The sequence below is a fragment of the Heptranchias perlo genome, chromosome 20 (genome assembly GCF_035084215.1).
Source record: "Heptranchias perlo isolate sHepPer1 chromosome 20, sHepPer1.hap1, whole genome shotgun sequence".
Lineage (NCBI taxonomy): Eukaryota > Metazoa > Chordata > Chondrichthyes > Hexanchiformes > Hexanchidae > Heptranchias > Heptranchias perlo.
The window spans coordinates 26589389-26596512 of record NC_090344.1 but is presented as its reverse complement, the minus strand read 5'-3'; the positions used below and the strand labels follow the sequence as shown (position 1 = coordinate 26596512).

The window sequence follows — 7124 nt, the reverse complement described above, 5'->3', positions numbered from 1 at the left end:
TGGCTTGCCAGGCCATTTTAGAGGGCAATTAGGAATGAACCACATTGGTCGCTGTGGGTCTGGAGTCACATAGAGGCCAGACTGGGTAAGGAAGGCAGGTTTCCTTCCCTGAAGGGCATGAGTAAACCAGATGGGTTTTTACAACAATCCGGTTGTTTCATGGCCACCATTACTGATACTGGTATTTTAATTCCAACTTTTATTTTTCATGAATTGAATTTCTCCAGCTGTCATGGCGGGATTATGAACTCGTGACCCCGGATTCTGAGTCCAGGTCTCTGGCTTATTAGCCATTAACATAACCACTATGCTACTGTATCTCTTCGCGCTCCACTAAGTTACTCTCTTTTCATTCCTCTTATTTGGTGCTTTTTCTTTCTGCCTCCAGCACCTTTGTCTGTATCCTGTTTTTGTTCTCTCATGTGTCTCTGCTGGATGATCTAAAATTCAGACCTGTCGCTTCTTCCAGCATTTTCTTACTTCCACAATCATCGTCCATTTCATTGAGACTTTCCTGCGGCCTTGCCAACTGTAACATTCACTTTCACATTCTTACGCCTTTAAGTTTGCTCCACATCGACCGCTGTTTCTCGGGGGCACATGTCCCGCTCGCACCAATGTTCATTTGTGCCTTGAAACCAATCGATACATTTCGATCTGCGTGACTGTTCCAGAGACAAGCACTAAGAAAGCAGGACAGGCATTCGGAAGGACAGCGCATACTTTTCCGTGAAATTTCCATGGGGTATCTTGTGACACGGGGGATGTTAACTGAAGAACTGGGTTTTGTTTTCATGGTCGTTGGCGCTTTTGCCCGAGCAGTTGATGTGCGGGAGAGACGGGCGGCGCGACAGAGCTGCGAATGACGGCTGAAAGGTGCACTTTTGTCAGTCTGGGCGGTACAGTAAGACCGGAAATGTTCCGCTTGATCTTAATCGGTCTGTGGAAATGTCCGATTGAAAAGGAATGAGGAGAAATGAGAAGCGCGGGAATGGTGAAAAAGTGTCGATGACAGGAGGTTGGCCGTGAGCGAAAGGTCCTTTGAATGTCCGGCGCGGAGGGGATTTTGTTCAGAAACGACAGACTTTAAAGCGTGTGGGGAAAGTGAAGTGCGAGCTTTGTCCTTGGCTCAAAATGGGTGTTTTCAGGAAAACAGCCATTGTGAATTCACAAAAATGAAAACAGAAAATGCTGGAAACACTCAGCAGGTCAGGCAGCACCTGTGGAGAAAGAACCAGAGGTAAGCTTTCAGCCCTCTGAACTTTTATATCAGAAATGGACAGACTGGTATGGAGGAGAGCAATGCAGTTGTTCAAGATGGTGGAGTCAATCTTTCGATTATGTGGGTTCGGATCCCCCCTCTGCTACAATTAGTAGAGCTGTTCATTTTGGCCGCGTCACCCAAAAATCTTCTTTCCGAAGAAGTGCGTTTCCGCATTGCTGGCTTACATCTGTTTGCACAAATCAGCAAAGTCTGAATTGCCACCCAAAATGTTTCTTGCACGGAGGTGTTGGGATTGTAAGGGGTGATCCAGGTGAAGTTTCAATCAAAGTGCGCAATGGCCCCCTGGTAAACGAAGTATCTCTCGTGGTGAGCATAAGATGAAAGACATGTACCATAATTATGTATTTCTTCTTTGCATCACACTAGGATTTATTATCAGGGAATGGACATGAGCAGGTCGATTTACGTCACGCTCCGGTCGCTTTGCATCGCCCCCGACACACAGAATAGAATCATGGAAAGGTTACAGCATGGAAAAAGGCCATTCGGCACATCGAGTCCGTACCGGGTCTCTGCAAGAGCAATCCAGCAAGACCCCACCCCGCCCTTTCACTGTCGCCCTGTATTTTTTTTTCATTTCAAATACTTATTCAGTTCCCTGTTGAAGGCCATGATTGAATCTGCCTCCACCACCCCCTCGGGCAGTGCATTCCAGATCCGAAACACTCGCTGTGTAAAAAATTTTTCCTCATGTCACCTTTCGCTCTTTTGCAAAACACCTTAAATCTATGTCCTCTGGTTCTTGACCCTTCCGCCAATGGGAACAGTTTCTCTCCATCAACTCTGTCCAGATCCTTCATGATTTTGAATACCTCTATTAAATCTCCTCGCAGCTGTCTCTATTCCAAGGAGAACAACCCCTTATTCTCCAGTCCATCCATGAAACTAAAGCCCCTCATTCCTGGAATCTTTCCAGGAATCACCCACCATCAACATCCTGGTGGTCACCATGAACCAGAAAGTTCACTGGACCAGCCAGCTGAATGCTGTGGCAACAAGAGCAGGTCAGAGGCTGGATATTCTGCGCCGAGTAACTCACCTCCTGACACCCCAAAGCCGTCCCACCATCTGCAAGGCGCAAGTCAGGATTGTAATAGAATACTCATGTGATGGTCATCTACATGAAATGTTAACTCTGTATCTCAAGATTCTGCCTGACCTGCTGAGGATGTCCGGCATTTACTGTTTTATTTCAGTTTGGCAACATCGGCAGTATTTTCATTTTGAATAAAGGAGCTTTCGCAAATTTGCGCATGCGACGAGGTGGCCGAGTGGTTAAGGCGATGGACTGCTAATCCATTGTGCTCTGCACGCGTGGGTTCGAGTTTTATCCTCGTCGACGTTGTGTTTAATCTTGTTTCTTTCATTCAGTCCATCCAGAAGGTCGGCAAACGGCAGAAGGAAGTTTTTGCATTGTTTGCTGAAATCAGCAACAGTTCCGACCAAGAAGGTATTGAGATTGCAAGGTCGTGAATAATAAAAGTGTACAGTGGTGTCGTTGTAAAACGAGTAAATCTTGTAGTCAACGTAAGAGAAATTTATGTACCATAATTATGATTTATGTCCGGATCATTCCGTGTCTCTGTCGGTGTAAAAGGGATGTGCTGTCAGTCACGGATCATTCCGTGTCTGTGTCAGTTTAAAAGGGATGTGCTGTCAGTCCCGGAATTTTTCCGTGTCTGTGTCTGTTTAAAAGGGATGTGCTGTCAGTCCCGGTTCATTCCGTGTCTATTTCACCCGATTTTCTTGATACCTTTTTCCTTCTGAACTGAAATGACGATCCTCTCTGGAGAAGAAGGTTCACCGCCTGCTGTTGACATCAAGTTCATTCTGCTGGGCTTCCATCCCAATCTCCGCACTCTATCCACCATTCAGTCCCACCCCGCCTGGGCATTATAATCTGCGATATTCATAAGGGAATGGAGAAGCCGAATATCATGGTTATAATTTTCTTGGCTCCACAACACTAAATATTATCAATTCCAACGATTCAGAAGGTAATCATAGAATCATAGAATCTTACAGCATAGAAGGAGGCCATTCGGCCGTCGTACCTGTGCCGGCTATTTTTCGAAGTCCTGTCCAAATTAGACCCACACCCCAGATTTTCCCCATAACCCTGCAAATTAGTCCTCTTCAAGTACATGTCCAATTGCCTTTTGAATGATCCTGTGGAATCTGCTTCCACCATCCTTTCAGGAAGTGCGTTCCTGATCTTAACAAACCCTCTGTGTGAAAAAAAATCTCTTAAATTCCTCTCTGGTTATTTTGCCAATTATTTTAAATCTATGATCTTTGGTTACCGACCCAGTTGCCAGAGGAAACAATTTCTCCCTACTTGCTATTTCAAAACCCCTCATTATTTTGAATACCTCTCTTTGGTCTCCCGTTAACCATCTCTGCTGTAAGGAGAATAATCCCAGCTTCTCCTATCTCTCCAAATAACTGAAGTCCCTCATCACTGGTATCATCCAGGTCAACCTGCTCTGAATCCCCTTCAATCCTTTTTCATCCTTCGTATAGTATGGTGCCCAGAAGTGTACAATACATTCCAGCTGAGGCCTAACCAGTGACTTGTAAAGGTTTTGTGTGACTTCCTTGTATTTAAATTCAATGCCCCCATTTACAAAGCCAAATATCCCATACGCTTTTTAACTACCTTATCAACTTGCCCTGTTTTGTGAATATGCTCCCCCAGATCCCTCTGCTCTTGCAACCCCCCATAAATTGTTCCATTTAGATTATACTGCCTCTTCTTGTTCTTCTTCCAAAAGTGCATCACTTCACACTGATCGGCGTTAAATCTGTCACGTGACTGCCCATTTCACCAGTCTGTCCATGTTCTCCTGAAGTCTGCTACTATCTTCCTCACTATGCTCTAAGTTGCCAAGTTTTGTATCATCCGCAAATTTCGAAACTGTACTCCCTATTCCTACATCCAAGTCATGTATATATAACAAGAAAAGCAATAGTCCTCATACCGACCCCTGGGTGATCCCACTGCATATTTCTCTCCAGTCAGAAAAACATCCGTTCACCACTACTCTCTGCCTCCTATCCTTTAGCTAATTACGTGCTTCTAGTTTTCGAATAAGTCTGTTATGTGTTAATTTCTAAAATGTGTCCTCAAAATAACTGCAACCCCGTAATTTTATTCTTAAGCAATGAGAATACAGATATTAAGACCGAATGACAGATTGGGTTCATTCCCATTACCCGAAGGTGACGGGACCCGAGGAGATGAAATCCCATCTGGGCTTATATTTTCTGAAAACGGAGACGGAAAAATAGCAAAGATCATCCTGTCGAAATACAATAAATGGACTGAAGATTCTGCAGTCTGGAAACCTGGGCGTTCCAGAAACCCGTCTGGCCGTTCAAAGAAGCTGGATAAGTCCATCAGGGGGAAAGGCAGAGAGGGAAGAAACGCAGACAGAGATATCGAGATGCATGCAAAGAAAAATAGTATAAATCTCCAAATTCTGTGATTGAGCAGATTTTAAGGTGCAGCTTGAAGGCAATTCTTGAAATTTTTGAGGTGGACAAACCGGAACTCTGCCAGTCTGCATGTTCCAGACATGTATCCAACGTTACACGTGCAGTCTGCAGCCGTGGTGTGCATTGGTGGCTGAGTGTGAAACCCTTGCCTGCCGGCGGTAAACCATGAGTTTGTTTCCAGGACAATGCAGCATCCTTTACCTTTTGTATTCTGCACCCATGAGATCGCCTGAATTGGGATAAATTCATGTGACGGCTTCAATCTGTCCAACTTCTTGAAAGATTATCTTCATTTCGTCTCCGTGTGTTGCGTGGACAAACCCTTTGCATTCTGTCCTCTGGTGCTCAAACATGTTCTGCTGGAGATAAGTCAAACCTGCCTTCTGCACCGCTGAAAAGATGTGAGAAGCCAATTGGTGATTTTTGACTAAAAATGGGGACACAACGGAGCTCATCCTGGATTTGAACCAATGAAACTCCCTGAGCGAGAATCAGACCCAAAGACCAACTGGCAACAAAGCCGTGCAACCACTGTAAAATTTCGCTGCCACGCAGCCGATCCGCCATCCTTTCAGAACGCTCTGTCCACACAATCCCGCTTTCTTGTACAATGTCAAGTTCTGCACTAATTATATCACATCAAAAATATCAAATTAGTTTTGAATGTACGACTTGTATTATCAAGTAACACTTTACAGAATGAATTACTCTGAAACTACATTGTCGTCTGTCTCGGCATCGTCATAGTTTACACTCCACCATAAGTACACTTTACTCAAATTGCTGCTTTCATTCACCATGAGAGCGAAGATCCATGAATGTGGAAACATTAGCTACCAATTTATCAGCTGGGTTGCACCTTTCCTTTTCCTACTGTCTCAGTCTTTTTTTTCCTTTCACATTCTCTGCTATTGTTGCTGGTGAGATCAGCTGTCGCCGTTCAATGAAGCCTGAGAAGTCCATCGGGACAAAACAGAGAGACAAGAGACAGAGACAGGGGGAGATAGAGAGATGCAGACAAAGAAAATAAAGAGCAAAAATGTCAGGTTTTGCAAACTAGCAGAATTTAAGTTACAGATTGGGAGAGATTCCTCCTCGGGTCTTGAAATCTTGCAAGAGAAAATCCGACACTAATTAAAAGCACCGGCCACGCTGTAAAATCTCTCATTCTGGGAGAGAGATAAATGCGGTCAATTAACTCCAAGTTAATCTATTTCAGCACTGAAATGATCTTTAAACAGTAGCTCTGCGAGCAGAATTCAAACCTGCGCAGGAAAACCTCAATTGAATTTTGAGTCCAACGCTTTAAACACTCGGCCACCGCAGCTGTAAACGGCATGTTCATTCAGATCGGATTCCAAATGGATACTTGCCGCTATTAAGAACGCGCGCATTGGAGGTTCAGGGGTCGAATTCTCACCTCTAATGCGGAAGTCTTTGGTTCGATTTCCGGCCAATACAGAATCATTCTCACCAATGAGGAGCTGAGGAATATAAGTATACCATTTCTCCCCTCGAGCCTGTTCCGCAATTCAAACAGATCATGGCTGATATGTGACCGAACTCCATATAATCGCCTTAGCCCCGTATCGCTTAAAAACTTCAGTTAACAAAAATCGATCAATCTCAGGTTTAAAATGAACAATTCAGTTCGCATCAACTGCCATTTGCGGAAGAGAGTTCCAAACTTCTACCTCCCTTTGCTTTTGAGAGGTGTTTCCCAACTTCACTCCTGAAAGTCCTGACCCTAATGTTTAGGCTATGTCCCCAAGTCTTAGACATCCCAGCCGGCGGAAATAGTTTTTCTCGATCTACTCCATCAGTTCCCCTGAATATTTTGAAAAGTTCGATCAAATCAGCCCTTAATCGACTAAATTCGAGGTAAACCCCAGTTTGTGTAAACTTTCCGCCTAATTTAACCCTTGGTGTCCAGGTAACATTCTAGTAAATCGACGCTGCACTCACTCCACAGCCAATATATCCTCCCGAAGGTGCGTTGCCCAGAACTGAATACAATACTTCAGGTGTGGTCTAACCAGAGCTTTGTATAACTGTATCATAATGCCTATCCCCTTGTATTCTAGTCGTCTAGATATAAAGACCAACATTCCATTAACCTTTTTGATTATTTTTTTTACCTGTCCATGACATTTTAATGATTTATGTACATGGACCCCGAAGTCTTTTTGGACCTTCACTTTTTCGAGCTTTTCACCATTTCGAAAATACTCTGATTTATCCTTCTAGGTCCAAAGTGGATGACCTCACACTTGACTAAGCAGATATCGATTTGACACAATTTTACCCAGTCATTCATTGTATTAATGCATCTCTGTAATTT

General features: G+C 44.0%; 1 non-coding gene across 1 annotated transcript; it reads left to right on the top strand.

Annotated features, from left to right (window-relative positions):
• Window positions 1–2542: 2542 nt before the first annotated feature.
• Window positions 2543–2624, top strand: trnas-gcu (transfer RNA serine (anticodon GCU)). Its single transcript has one exon. It is a non-coding gene; the product is annotated as a tRNA-Ser (tRNA).
• The last annotated feature ends 4500 nt before the right edge of the window (window positions 2625–7124 follow it).